At 35.3% G+C, this 15973-nt stretch overlaps 1 long non-coding RNA gene across 1 annotated transcript; it reads right to left on the bottom strand.

Annotated features, from left to right (window-relative positions):
- Positions 1-5399: 5399 nt before the first annotated feature.
- LOC141423867 (uncharacterized) lies at positions 5400-9540 on the bottom strand. Its single transcript, XR_012448637.1, has 3 exons — positions 9381-9540; positions 7791-7871; positions 5400-5636 (listed from the first exon to the last, which is right to left on the bottom strand). It is a non-coding gene; the product is annotated as an uncharacterized lncRNA (long non-coding RNA).
- Positions 9541-15973: the final 6433 nt, after the last annotated feature.

Here is a 15973-nt window from a genome sequence, read left to right as displayed (position 1 = left end):
TCTTGTTCTTACCAATGACCTCCATTTGAAAATAAGCAAAGCTGGGTGAAATGAGACGTTCTATCTACACACAATATTTCCAACTCTCACACCAATGACAATGAATGAATTCCAGAAACTCACATTCCAGATGTGCCATTGTCAGTCCATTTCCATTTTCCTTCCCCTCTGTCATATCCAATAAAAATCTGGATAGACCTGGGATTGAAGGAAATTCTATGAACAAAACAAAATATATATTGTGAGAAAATTCTCACCTGATAGACAAACAGAATGACAAGTAAAAGGCTCAGCTGTTCTATGATCATTATATTAAATGTGAAAAAAAATGAGATTGGTTTCATAAGTTATTGAAAGCATGGAAAAATATAAAAAGTACACACCAGTAGATTCATTAAAATATTTTTCACAGTTTATGAAACTATTAAAGTTCATTCTCCAGAAGAATTTTGAAGGATGTGGGAAAATGATAATCACACATACATATTTTAAAACACAGTTTTCTATTTAACCTTGTTTACTGTATCAAACAGAAAATTATTTCATGTATTGATGCCAAGAACTCATATATTGTAAACTTGAATACAAATTTTGTGATATTTACTAAAGGAAAATTAGAGGTGCCTCTGTAAACCACATGTGTATATTTGAGAAATTTTCCTTAGTAAAAAATTAAAAACACAATTTCAATTTCACTTTGCTGTTTTATTTTTAAAATTCATTTTCAAAGATAGATATCTTTATATAATGTGCAAGAATGTTGATCAAGTAAATGTTATGTACAGATGAAATTAATATCAACATAAATCTAATTAATATAAGTGTTAGCATGTTTAAAGCCCTTGTATCTGTTTTGCAGATAGACCAAAAGAGGCTAAATAATTTAGGTAATGTCACTGAGATAATAGGCACTTGCAGAGAAGGATTTGATCCAGAAAGTCTGGCTTTGGGCTCCTTCTAAAAGGCAGGAGTCTCCCAGGAGACTCATAAACACATTGTTCACATAACTGACAAAAACACACACACAAAAAGTTGATAGTTTCTTTCTTTAATACTGCTTGTCTTCAGTATCTTGTTGTCCAAGAATAAAAGATAGAATTCAAGAATAAAGGTGAATGTAAGAGACCATGATACCATTTCGTCGTAGTCATCTATCTTCAAAAGGGATAAACTGTAACTTTGGCACATCTTCTTACATCCCGTCCAGTCTTTAAATTCCATGACAAAATAATAACATTTTACTCCTTGACAGGACCAGTGGCCACAGAGTTTGCCTGCAACATATAAGGAGAATCATTGGACTTATTGTTTTCTGGTATTATGTTAGTCAGAGAAATATATATGTCACCAATCCACAGCTAAAGAAACTCTCACAGCTCTCAATAATGATAATACATTGAGATTCTAGCATGCCAGGACACCTGCATCCCTATGTTCAATGCAGCATTATTCACAATAGCCAAGACATTGAAACAACCATAGTGTCCACTGATGAATAAGTGGATACAGAAAATGAAGCAAATACATAAGAAGTAATATTATTCAACCTTGAAAAAGAACATACAGCCTCTTCAACAAATGTTGCTGGGAAAAGTGGTTATCCATCTGCAGAAAAACTGAAACTAGACCTATGTTTATCCCCCTCCACTAGTATCAATTCAAAATGTATCAAGGACCTTAATATCAGAACCAAAACTCTGAAGTTAGTGCAGGAAAGAGCAGGGAATACTGTTGAAGCAATAGATATAGGCAAGGACTTCCTCAATAGAATCCCAGCAGCTCAGAACAAAGAGAAAGAATGGACAAATGGGACTTCATAAAATTAAAAAGCCTCTGCACAACAAAAAAATGGTCTCTAAACTAAAGAGACCACACACAGAGTGGGAAAAAATATTTGCCAGCTACACATCAAAGGACTGATGACCAGAATATACAAGGAGCTAAAAAACTAAACTCTCCCAAAATCAATGAACTAATAAAGAAATGGGAAACTGAACTAAATAGAAAAAAGAAGAAATTCAAATGGCCAAAGCACATGAAAAAATGCTCACCATCTCTAGCCATAAAGGAAATGCAAATCACAATCACACTTATTTTCCACCTTACTCCTGTTAGAATAGCTATCATCAAAAACACCACCAACAACAAGGGCTGATGAGGATGTGGGGTAAAAGGAACGCTTGTACACTGTTGGCAGGAATGCAAACTGGTGCAACCACTCTGGAAAACAATATGGAGGCTTCTTAAAAATATAAACATACATCTGCCATATGATCCAGCAATCCTATTCCTGGGGATATACCCAAAGGAATGCAACACAGGTTACTCCAGAGTCATCTGCACACACATGTTTATTGCAGTGTTATCCACAATAGCCAAGTTATGGAAACAGCCAAGATGCCCCACTACTGACTAATGGATTAAGAAAATGTTGTATTTATTTTCACTGGAATTTTACTCAACCATCAAGAAGAATGAAATCTTATCATTTGCAAGTAAATGGATGGAATTGGAGAACATCATAGCAAAAATCCTATGTACTCCCTCATATACAGACTTTAGATCTATAGCAAATGCAGTAATGTTGTTGGACTTGGGTCACACGCTAGGGGGAGAGCACATACGGGAGGAATGGAGATCGGTAGGAAACACAAAACTTGAAAGTGGTGGTGACCCCATTGCTGAATACAAACCTTAAAATGACAGAGGTCAATATGGGAATTGACCAGGAAGTAGTGAAAAGGTCAGGTAAAGTTAAATCAATTCAGGTTGTAATACACATGTGCATGGAAACAATGCTAGGAATCTCTCTGTATAGCTATTCTTATCTCAACTGGCAAAACGCTTTGTCTTTCTTATTATTGCTTATGTCTTCTCTTTAACAAAACTGGAGAACAGGGCAGAACAGGTTCTACCTGGAAGTGATGGGGGTCGGGGGGAGTGGGAAGGGGTAGAGGGCAGGGGGGACAAATGGCCCAAACAATGTATGAGCATACAAATAAATGAATAATAAAAAAAAGGAATGAATGAGCTGAGTGCTAGTAGCTCATACCTATAATTGAAGTCAACCCAGAGAAAAAGTTTGCAAGACTATCAAAAAAATACACAACACAATGCAGAGCTGATGGAGTGACTTAAGTGGTAGATTGCCTGCCTAGAGAACATGAGGACCTGAGTCCAAACACAAGCACTGCCAAAAAAAACCCAAAAGCTGACATATGCAACAACATTGATGAACACTAAGAATGTTAACACTAAATAAGAAAAATTTGTCATATATTTTATGAATCCATGTAGATGTGGTATCTAACAGAATGAAACTTATAGAAGCATAGATTAGAATGGTAGCTGATGGGGACTTAATGGTTGGGGAATAAGCAATTGTTGTTCAGTGAGTATAGAGTTTCAGTTATGTAAGATGTTTAAGTTCTGGATATCTCCTATAGAGCATAATGCCTACATTATTAAAAGAGCACACTAAAAATTTGTTAAGAAGGCAAAACTATGTTAAATGTTATTATCACAAAAGAAATCAATACATTCAAAAAAGCTTTTCAAGACAATTGATTTTCTATGTCCCTTCATGTAGTGATGATTTCAAAGTGTAGGATGAAAAATACTATTTCATCTTTTGTGAGTAGAGAACGTAAGAATGACCACTGAGTTTTAGTAACCATAGGGGTTTACTAATCCAAGCATGGCTTTTTTAGGGCCTTAGTGTCATGTTGAAATAAGCAAACCCAAATATCCTCTTATATCTAAGAGGTACATTTGTCGGTTAACTGCTATATCAGTAGGATCATAAGTCTGTTTATTAAACTTCAAAGCTTTGAAGAAAGTGAGTATGAGTAATGTACTTGCTACATAAGAAAGAATATAGAATGTTTAAATCTGTTGAGGCCACCCTGAAAAGGAGACTAAGGTAGAAAGAAGAAAACCAGAAGAGATGATCCAATTCAGATTATATTACATATATACATGGAAATGTCACAAGGAAGTGCCTTGAGTAGCTATGTTATGCAAACAAAATTGTGACTTTTCTTTCATTTACAAGGTCAGAGAGCAGGAGGGTGGAACAGGTCCTGTCTGGGGTTGGGGGATAGGTGCCATTGGAAGGAGGAGGTGGTGAAATGGTGTAAGAGGATGAAAATAGCACAAATACTGCGTACAAATGCATGTAATAAAAATCGTACCTTTCAAAACTATTCTGGGAATAGGGGAAAGGGATAAAAGGAGAATGATGGAGGGGGTGAATTCAAATATGACATATTGTAAGGACTTTCATAAATGCCACAATGTACCATTGTCCAGCACAACTATTGAAAAAAATCACAATCTTTTAGTCAAGATACCCATACCAATTGCATTTTCCAGAGATGTTGAAGCAGCTTTATTTTTGTCACAACAAGTCTTTTTTTTTTTTTTTTTGTACAGAATGAGCCCAATTCCTTTTTAGGCTGAAATGTTGTATTTTTGGAGCTACCACATTCTAAAAATTTAGTTGTTAAAAGATGTTCCAATAAGCTGTTGTTCTTTTTCAGAATGTGGTACCTTTGATGGATGTTTTGTAGACTTTCTTGCTCATGTTTATCTTGAAAATAATGAAAAGTTAAATCAATAGCATACTTATAAAAGTGCTCATAATGAATAAATGTAAGAGTATGAGATAACAGAAAGGCCTGCCTTTGACAAACAACTCACCTCATTACTTTAATTAGTAATTTGACATTTAGAAACTAACACCTCAATGAACTGACTATAGAAATGGAAACAACAAATTTCTCACTGTTAGAAACTTAAGTGTAAGATAAAAAAGATATCTCAACTAGATTATTTTGATAACACCTCACATTTCATTTAGCTCACTTTTAACACTACTTAATTTATGAATAAAAAGCAAAGTGTAAATCAGTCAGTCAACACTTCTCAATATTTAAATTTGAATTTAGAAACATGAAGATATGGCAATCATTATTACTGGAGAAAGTGAAATAACAACAGGACAAAATACAGTATTATCCAGATATTTAATTTTATATGAATGCAGCATATAAGGGGGTTATCTAAAGATATGAAGAAATTCATATAAAAGGTAAAGCTTAATGTAAGATCATCTAACATTCATGTACAGAATCAGCCTTTTTCAGATCCATTCTATAATAAATGTTTTCTCACTATACCAACTAAAAAAGCTAAAGATCCATAATTTCTTTAGAAGTGCTATTTCTCAAAATGTTTATATAAATTCACATTGACTTTCAGTCAGATGGCAGAAGATGACTAAGACTTCTGTTTTCTGAAAGAATATGACATCTCTAAGAAGAGAGAGACAGCTCATCACATTCCCAGAATAATGTAAATGATAAATAAAAGAAATTCACACTGTCATATGTCCAAAGCAGAAAAAAGCCCTTCAAACAAATGTAAAGCCACCTGGGTCATCCCCTGATTACAGACAGGATAACGGATGGAGCACATGAATATCTGTAAAATTAGTGTGTGCAATGTTATTACTCAAACAAGATTGATGTATTTCAATTACTTACCTTTTATCAATAACAATACAATTACTACCAACAACAGTAAGCATCGAAGACAAAGAGCCACTGTAATGAGATGCCATGGCACTGAAAATTCTTAAAAAGAAAAGGAAGAAAACAATCATCAGAGAAAGAGTCAGCCCATTACCAGTCTTCACCAGGGCACCATCTGAAATGATGGGACAATTGTCTGTAAATGCTTGAAAAAATATATCATAGGAGATCATAGAAGAGGATTTATATTCATACTCTAGAATTATTGTTTTGAAAATTTTAATTTTCCTGGCTGACAAGTGCCCATTGTAAAAATCCTTCATATAGGAACAGTTCTATAAAATTTCAAACTCTATCTCTCTCCTTCCTTTATTCCCTCCTCCTTTCTTTCTTAAACGAAAAAAAAAAAGAAAAAAGTACAAGGTCTCACTACGTATCCCAGAGCTGCCTCAAATTCTTCATCCTCATGTCTCAGCCTCACAGGTAACTGGGGTTACAGGGTGAACTAGCTCATTCAGTTTTATAGGAGCTGAGAAGTTTGCATTTCAAGAATCAAATTATGTTATTTACAGGTAAATTGATGGAACTGGAGAACTTCATGTTAAGCAAAGTAAGTCAAGCACAAAAAGTCAAGGATTACAAGTTTTCTCTCACATGTGGAAGCTAGACATCTTAGTTAAACATGTAAATGCATACATGTATAATTATATATATATATATATATATACATGTATACACACATACATATGCATAATGAAAGAGAGGACATCATTCTATTTAGGGTTCTATCAGAGGGAATTGCAGAAGGCAGGAGAGGGAAATAAAATGTTAGACTGAAAAGTAATGAAATAGCCCATCTATATATGAATATAATATAATGCATTGTATTATAAGCTGTTGAATATTAGGGGAACATGGTGAAAAAGAAAGAATAAGTAATGGGAATGATTAGTATGACTAAAGCTCTATACACATTATAATATATTGTATATATATGCCTGAAGTAGCAAGGCAAAATCCCCTTGGACTTTCATTAAAAAATGAAGGACAGCAAGGTAAAATAAGTCTTTTATGGTGATAAATACAAATGGGAGAGTGGTTGGCATAAGGAAAGGGTGAATGAGAGTGAGCATAGTAAACATATTGTGTCTGGAATGAAACCTGTTGAAATTGTTCTAGATGGGGGGGAAGGAAATGAGAAACAATGATGGAGAGAGTAAATCTAAGATATAGTATAAGCACATATGTAAAAATCACAATACATCACCCTGTACAACTATTATATGCTAATAAAATAAAATTTCAAAAGCTAAGCCTTTTACAAAAGCATTGAAAAGATGCAAGACATGCAGGAGTCTCCAAGCTGGCATGTGTACCCTCCATGATCACAAAACTAATTGTGAAGAAGAAGGAAAGATGAGCCAATATTCTTGAGAAACTGGTAGCCAGTACTGGATATCCTAAAGCCGCCTGTGTCATAGAGGTTCATCCTAAAGTGAGTTTCTAGAAATCAACTTTCTTTTCTTTTGCATCAGTTCTGATTTTCTGTGGACAATACTATGTGTGTCCTTAGGAGATGTGGTCCTTGGTAGCTGAAAGTCATATATTTGATTATCTCTACATCAAAGAGGAAATGTCTTCAATTTAGAGTTTAATTGTAATGGTAGTTGAAGGATGAACAGATACAGGTGGCAGGAAGTTAGAAATTCCTTTTTTTATCATTGTTGACTTTCAGTTTTTATCCATAAAGAAAAATCATGTTTACATTCATCATGGAAAAAAAACTTAAAAGGCATAACTAAAAAGGCATGAATCATTCACCAAGAATTTCACTTGTGAATTAAACATTTTTGCTGTTTCATTGTCATTAAATTTGGCAAACATTTGAGACACCTAATTTATCTTTTGTATGAATAAAACAGAGGTTTTTTGCATGTAATTTTCATTTCTCATCATTTCTTTACCACATTCAGGGTTTCATCAAAGTCTATTTTGTTGTCTAGTTTTATAGGTCTCACAAGTCCTTCCTAGACAGATTTCAATAAAAGCATCCTACTAATTTCTCTAATTTAAAAGAATTGATTTATTACTCCATTACCAAAAACATTTTAAAAGACTTCCATTCCACTACTTTACCCTGTTGTGATTTTGGTATTGCCAGCTGAAAATCAGAAGTGCATAAAGGATATTGTTTCATATGTCAAAAGTTTAGGAATTCATAGGTAACAGGTGACTTTAGATGCTTAAAACACATACCTTTTCCATCAGCTTTTCTAGGCTTTGAGTAACATCCACTCTTAATATAGTCTGGGCCTCTGAAGAAGACTGAAGAACTCTCTGGGGAGAAAAAGTCACCTCCTCATCAATCATATGTAGAGAAAGAAGAGAATTATGTTTTGCATTAAAATCTTGTTCTGAGATGATTTCTGTGTAATGGAAAAATTAAAGTGTTCACCTATAAGAACATACCAGGACTTAAAAGGGATGTGTGTGTGTATGTTTATCTGGGAGTGGGTGTCTTTTAATTCCTTAAATGGAAACCTCAACACTTCTGTTCAAGTTGTTTATACTTCCAGAGATCATTGCCACTGTTATTAGGAAATATGAAGCAAAATTTAAAACTAACAGTAGATTATTGACATATTCACAGCACCAATGTGATCAAAATATTCAACATGCATTTATATATAAAAATAAATGTATACATTGTTAGACAAAACCAGTACCAGCTCAAATTACTGAAACACATTTAAACAATCAATTCCAATAGAAATGTTCCAAACTTTCTGAAAAATGTAAATATATTTGTTTTATAAAAATCTTACACATGTACCGAGGTATAGATGGGTATTCTTGCACTCTTTTCACTTGTACATAACTCTACCAAAGCGTATCCCAGACATTATTAACAAAAAATTATTTGCAGGTTTATTGCTGATTGACTGACCTTTCAGACTCTATTGCCCCGTGCAAAGTGTGATAAGTAAAAGTATGTTTTGCTGTAGTCCAAACAGTTATATTTTAATGCCATGTGATTCCATGTACATAAAAATATTATAAATAATCTTGTACATTAAGATGTGGTCACATGCTGAGCTCCAGTGGCTCACCCCTGTAATACTAGCTACTCAGGAGGCAAAGATCAGGAGGGTCAGGCAAATAGTTCATGAGACCGTATCTTGAAAAAACCCTTTACAAAAAGGGCTATTGGAATAACTCAAGGTGTAGACCCTGAGTTCAAGCTCCAGCATGGCAAAAAATAAGAAAAAAAAAGATGTGGTTACACGTAAAAATAAAATTTGTTACTATGTAGTACTTAGTTAACCTCTATAAAGGATTCAACTTATGCATATCAATATAAAAGAAATTATTAATTTGTAAATATTTAATATTTGTGTTGTTTCTTACATTAATCACTATGAAAAGATGAGAGAAACAGAAAATATGAGAACAAGTGCACATGGAACTGTATGCTTTCCTAATTTTTTAACTTACATATTTAATTGCTTACGTTCTCACTAATTTCTCAGGAAAAGAACTTCTTCCTATAATGCAAGCCTTCAAATTGGATAGATAAAATATTAGACATTTGACACAGGCAAAAAGCAATTAACTCTAATACCTTGCTCTTGCTTCTGATTACAGAAAAGCCAAAGCACACTAAGAAAGAATAATAATTTTCATGGTGCTGAACTACACTTTTCACATCTTTCAGAACTAATGCAATCAGTAAAAAATGCTTTCATATCACAATCATTCACAACAAGTTGTTTGTAATTAAATACCACATCTCTAGATTAAGTTGGATAATGAAATACAGAGGTCTCAGAGAATAAAAGATGTTACCTGAATCTGAGCCATGCAGTGACACAGGAGAAGGAACTGATGCACAAATGATAAGGTATCTTTTCCAGTCCTGGATCTCTTAGAGGCAGCAATGAAGAGGGCAGAATTGAATTGCCTATGAATGATACTCCAACTCAAAATTTTCTGTCTCTTCTTTTGACCAAAGAGATGAGAGGAAACTGTAAGACAAAAGCTGATGTCGATGAGAAAAGAAAAATTGTCATGATGATATGTTTCCTCATTTGAGCTAAAAGATCAACTGTTACTCTTTACAAAATATTGTCCAATTGATATTCAAAAATCAGTTCCTAAAAAGATAAAAGAACACATCTTTGAAGAAAAGATGAAAACTTACATATAATATATATGATCTTTAAACTATAATTATTGCCCACATAGATATACCATAGTTTATTTAGGCATTCCTCTACTCTTAGACATTTAGGATGCTTAGGTTTATTTTTATTTAGTTTATTTGCTGCTTTTTAAATAAAAAAACTTTGGATCTGCATTTTTAGAAATTTTCTTTGGAAAACATTTTAAACATGAAATTATGGAATCAAATGGCATACACATTTAGAGAATTATGATATATATTATCAAAACCCTCTCATCCATTTATATTCTACTAGTTACATATGAAAATATATACATTTGATTTTTTAAGCTGAGATAGCCAAGGGACAGAATATAAAACTAGATTTTTCATAGTTTTACAAAAGGCAGAATGAAATTTATAAATGACAAGTCACATAGTGTAGCTGCTCCCTGTAAACTCTGATTTCTGTTTATTACTAAGCTTTGAATTTCTGGAAGAAGCAAGTTTTTAAAATGAACAGTCAACTAGCATTAGAAGATAACATTGGCTTCAGATGGAATTGATTGAAACTTGCAATATGTTCCTGAATCAAAATACAGCACAACACTGGAAGTACTAAACTTTCCCACAATCAGCTAATAAAACAGAAAGAGAAATGTGAAGAATGTTTTCAATGTTCTTGAATTTTGTTTTAAAAATTCACTTTTGTGTAAAACCCAGACATTTACATGTCTGCACATGGATCTATAAAGTATTCATTTATTTTCTGGCTGCTTTGCTGCAAAAGCCTCTTCTGTTTGGGAAACCACATATTATACCCACTCTTTTCTGATGATACAGTTAGCTAGAAGCTCTTCACACAGTCCTAGTCACACCTTCAAACTTTCTGGTCACAAGTTCAAAGAACAATGACCTCATTTTCTACAGCAGAAAGTTATTCTTCCTGTCTCAGGCTGAGTTGAAAGATGTCTGGAAAAATCCCCACCTCACAGTGAAAGATGTTCTGAATCCCTTTAGCAACTGGAGTAAGCCCTTATGGCCAAGTTTTCCAACTCCTTTCTTACTTGTCTTAGAGCCTAACTTTACAGCACTGTAAGACACCAAGCTTCAGGGCACTTACAGAGAACAAAAAACAAACAAGAACTAAAAAACTCTATCTTGAAGTGCCTGTTCCTTTAGCCACCCAGTTGGTTCTTCTGCCCTTCACAATGAAATAATGCTTTTGACTTAAAATGCCCCATATTGTCCGAAGAGGGCTAAGCAGTAAAAATAAGTAAAAATGGAGACAACTCACTGACCATCCATCTGCTTTAGTAACAGTGTTCTACATCATAATCTTACATAATAATACCCTCAATATACAATTTCTTGCAGTTGTACAATATCTTTTCCAAAAGAAATAGTTTTAGGTACAGAGTAGGTAATGCAAATATTTTTTAACTTCTGTATGATCTTTGGTTTTGGAAATCTTTAAACAATGAAAACTATGTACAAAGTTAAGTGTTCTGGTGCCATGAATCAAATATTCCAATTGAGAGCTGGGACACTTATCTGGGATGAGGAAAATTTTTTATATCATTGTTAGTCTGTAGCACTTTTAGGATTGCATTTCCTATATTATATATTTGGCAATATTGAACTTGAAGTCTGGGCCCCCTAGGACAGGTGCTCTACCACTTAAGCCCACCCCAGTCCATGTCTTGCTATGTTTGCTATATGATCTAAAAAATCTGCTTATCATCTTTCTAAGTTGACCATATATTAAGTAAATGAAAAAATTATGTCTTACATTTGAATTACCAACAACTAAGACAATGTCTGACATATAAGACACTAGATGACAGAACTATTCAAAGAATGGAATTTACAGTTAAATATAGTAGAGGATGAGGCATTTAATTCAAAATAAGTACAAAGAAACCTTTTTATCCCTTTACAATGTTGTTTCATTTTGGATATAATATATGCTTTTATTTCCACTCAGTCACTACTTCTTGTATATGAAGAGAGAAACCTCAAATCTTGTTATAGAATTAAATCATTTTGCTTCTCTTCTATATTTTGTAATGCACATCACAGATTCTTTCACTATTTTACAATCTAGTGTTTTAATTGGCATTAAATTTGAATCATTTCTCATATCATTGGATACTTACTGATTTTAAAGACTTTCATATTTTTCAATTGTATAATTTCATGACATATACTTAGCTTTTCCTCTATTGTTGGACACAAAATTTTAGCTGGTATTTAGCAATTCAAGTAATGCTAAGGTAACAGTCTAAGTGTGTGTGGCATTTATCTACATATATTACTTTCTGAAGATAGAGTTCTAAAAATGGCCCCCTTGGTTCAAAAAGAACTTATCTTTTTTTAAGCTAACAATATTTTTTTTCTAAATTTATGTGCAGTGATGGTCTACTAATATTCCCACTTTGTGAGAAGATATTTAAATTATCCTGAGCAGCAAGACATCTTATTTTCAAGATTGAGCCTAGTTTTAGAGCTTGGTCTTTGTAGTTATGCCATCTGGTGACCATAGCAGAAAACTATGAAGTCAGAAGTGAGATCTTCTGGAAATGTGACATGAAAGTGACAACAAGCACACAGCCTTACTTCTTTAGAAATATACTTTTCTGTATATTTCTAAATTTCAACAAATTCTAGGAAGGCATATAAAATAATGTAGGCAAACTGTTTTGTATGATACTCATTATTTCTTCTATTCAACCTGAATTTCTGGAGCTCTTTCCACATGGTGGCAATTCCATTTAGTGATGAAGTCAGAGACCAGAGAGGAAGCTACAGTGAATAACACTGAGCACTCTATGGTTTAATAAGGGTATATAAATGTGAACTTATCCTTACCAGAGGTTATTGTAAATGGAGGAAAATATTTACTGAGATATGCAATTAGAATCATCCTATTTTTGTAAGACATACAGTGTCTAATTACAGTTGTCAGCCTCTAACGGTCTTCGTCATCATCACACCTGTTGGTATTCATGATAATGTGTAACCCTCCTAATCTGTTTCTCAGATGTGTGAAAGTTGATTCTTTCCTTTCTTTCCATTCCAAGACCTTCTTAACATTTAAACCACAAATCACAAAGGTTTTGTCTGGTGTGTGACCTTGTTAATGTTAAACCATTTTCTTTTACAGTGTTCAGCATTCTATGTATACTGTGATGCCAGATGTAAGAACAGAATTGGCAGCTGTACTGATAATAAATGCAGAATTATTCTGTTGACCCCATCATGCTTTCTTGTATAAGTCCATTTCTACTTTCAGAACTCTGCTTGACTTCTGAACTGAACAATAGTTTCTACCACTCTAGGATAAGGGTTAGATAAGATTTAGCCAGACATTTGAGTTCCTACTGTGTTTACCCAAGAAATATATGCACAAGTCAGGGATCCAAGATGGCTCTTTTGTACCCATGGACAATAGTCTGTGTGTGTGACGGCACTGTAGTGACCTTGGGTCACCTGGCCACAGTATCTGTTATTAGAACACTATTCTGTCATCAGGAAAAAGAAATTAAAAGGAAAAGAGGAACACAGTAGGAAAAGAGGGTCTTATTAAATGATGAGGTGTGCCTCTGTAGAGCACAGATGTCTGTTGTGAGAGTAAGGCAGACTAGACTTCAGGGAAAAATCAGGACTTTTAAAACCTGTACAGCCTTATTTGGCACTTCTCAGTCACCCTCTCTAACCCATTTCCTCTGAGCCCAGAGAGTTCATTTCAACTGCAAATCCTTTGTTACATTAGACAGAGAGGAATTTTCCTCCAGCATAGATGTAGGGTACCTGAGAATTAGCATAGGTGAATGCATAAGTCCACCCAGATCCTCCCCCTGGTCTGAAGGTTATTGGAAATGGGGAATGATGCAGATCTTCTTTCCACCTCCAAGTTAATGATGATATAAAAACAATGTAAAAAAATCACTCCCTTTCCCCCCCACCCTTCAACATGTGGCACCTCCATTTCACCTGGCAGAGACCACACATTTAATCCCCCTCCCCCTTTCTTATAAAACTACATTATTTCTCTTACTACACACACGTGTACTTCTGGCTGCTTCCATATGTTACACAAAGAATTTGAGAAATTTCTGATCATATCCTGCAGGAGTCTGCAAGTGGATGTCACTGGCCTAAAGTGCCACTTTGGGGGGTAGGGGAATCGTCTTTTGCTTGTGTAGGGGAAAATAATGCCCTTTTCTTCTTGCAATACTAGAGTTGGAACTCAGGCCTCATGCTTGCTGGGCAGGTGCTCCACACCTAAGATACTCCGTCAGCTTAAGTAGGGGTGAGTAACAGGGAAGGAAATGTGCTGGTGTGAACTTTCAGGTCCACCTTAACACCACGTACACAGGCCAGAGCATATGCACAAGTCATGTGGTAGGAAGGCAGGTGCCTGGGCAGCTGCAAATCATGAGACCATACCCATTTGAAGTGAATATTTTTGCCCTTCTTGGTTGGGTGCTACTAATAGAAGGTCACATAGCAGATACCTGCAGCTTTTATAAATGTCAGTCATGACATGAAGATGCTCATCAATCACCAGTCCTGGGTCTTGTTACATTGTAAATATTCCAGGTGTACAGGTGATTTGTAGGTCTGACCACTTTCCTGCTCATTTCTAGCTATCTGCCTACTCTAACACATTGACTTCTTGGAGAGGAAATAAATACACATCTCATTGCCTAGTACATAAAAAATAAAGAAAAACCTTATACTATATTACTTCTGCAATATTCTTATCCTTGCTAGTTCACCTATAACAATTATCAGTTTAAAAAATTAAGCTAACAATCCCTGAATAATTCTCTTTGAATAAAGATTAACAGTAGAATTAAGAAAGTGCCACTGGAAGTGTATCAGAGCTAGCAGTGATTCTAAGGGATTCAATAGAAAATAGCAACAATTTTATAAATAATATGAAAGAGTGTTAGCTGCTACTTCTATAATTTCAGTACCAAGTATAAAATCTTTCACATACTAATAAATAAATACCTGTTGAACAAAGAAAGTAAGAATTAGATGTTCTTTTCAGGGAGGCAATTTTTGAGATGGGAAACTAAAATAATGAGCAATTAATATTGTTTACGGTGTCTGACAAATAATAACTTGATTTCCTTGAATGCTTTTTTCCTACACCGAAACATAAAGCATTTGTTTTTTAAAGGTTTTAATTTATAAAGAAAAATACTCACACAAGTAATTTGTCTGTATACCTACAGAGAATTTTTTAAAATCTCGGTCTAGGTTATTATAGTTTAGAAACTAAAATTAAAGGCTAACTTTGAAAAGACAATACAAAATACTCATGAAAAAATATTATTGCTACAGAAAAGGGAATGCAAACTCACATCTCCAATTTTCTCATTATATGAAATTCATTATTCAGAAAAATATTGGAGGAATTCCAAGATGGCGGCTAGAGGTAGGAAGCAGAAAGCGACCCTCCTATAGTGAAATCTTGGAGAGACCCTGGAGACACACTTTGCAGGCATAATCACCAAGAAAAGGCATAACTTTGACCCCTCCACATCTCCAGCCGGCGCAGAGAATCTCTACTTCACGTTAAACAGAGAAACGAGGAGGGCCCCCAGGGCCGCCAGTGGCCAGCGCCCATACGGCTTGGGAAGACATGGACCAGGTGAGCTTCGCGGTACCGCGGTAGCCCCACAGACAAGCCTGGGCCAGAGCAGCAGAGCCCCCTGGACAGACTGACCCCCACCTGGGAAAAAAAGAGAAACTGAGTAATAAGCAATAAGAACAGTTAAGACACGCTGGAAAGAGGGTGGGGCGTCCTGAGCGCTGAAGATTGGGGGAAGGGAATCCTTCCCGGGACTGTAAATAAACAAGCCGGGTGGGCCAGAGAGGCTCTGGCGGGAGCGGAGTGCGCGCCCAGCAACCAGGAGCGGGGAAGCTTGTGAGAGGAGGGAAGACCCACTTCCCATGTGAACTGGAAACAAACATGGCGGCAGGAGCAGCAGCACCGCCCAGTAAGCAGGAGCAGGAAAGCTGCTGAAAGTGGCAGTGGGAGGAAAACTTCAGAGGAGAGGGGGCAAGACCCACCTCCCACATGAACTGTAAATAAATACGCAGGCCTGACAACGCGGGGCAGTGTCACCTTTCCCAGTGCTTGGAAAGGGGAAAGCCTGTAGCAGAGGCTCCCGCACAGGAGAACTCTGAGCAAACAAAGCCTGTGGACCAGGTGAGTGCTAGCTCACCCCAGAGATCTGCATAAATAACACCACCAGCT

The sequence above is a fragment of the Castor canadensis genome, chromosome 6, assembly GCF_047511655.1.
Source record: "Castor canadensis chromosome 6, mCasCan1.hap1v2, whole genome shotgun sequence".
NCBI lineage: Eukaryota > Metazoa > Chordata > Mammalia > Rodentia > Castoridae > Castor > Castor canadensis.
The sequence above is the reverse complement of the archived record's forward strand: the minus strand, read 5'-3'. Positions and strand labels throughout refer to the sequence as shown.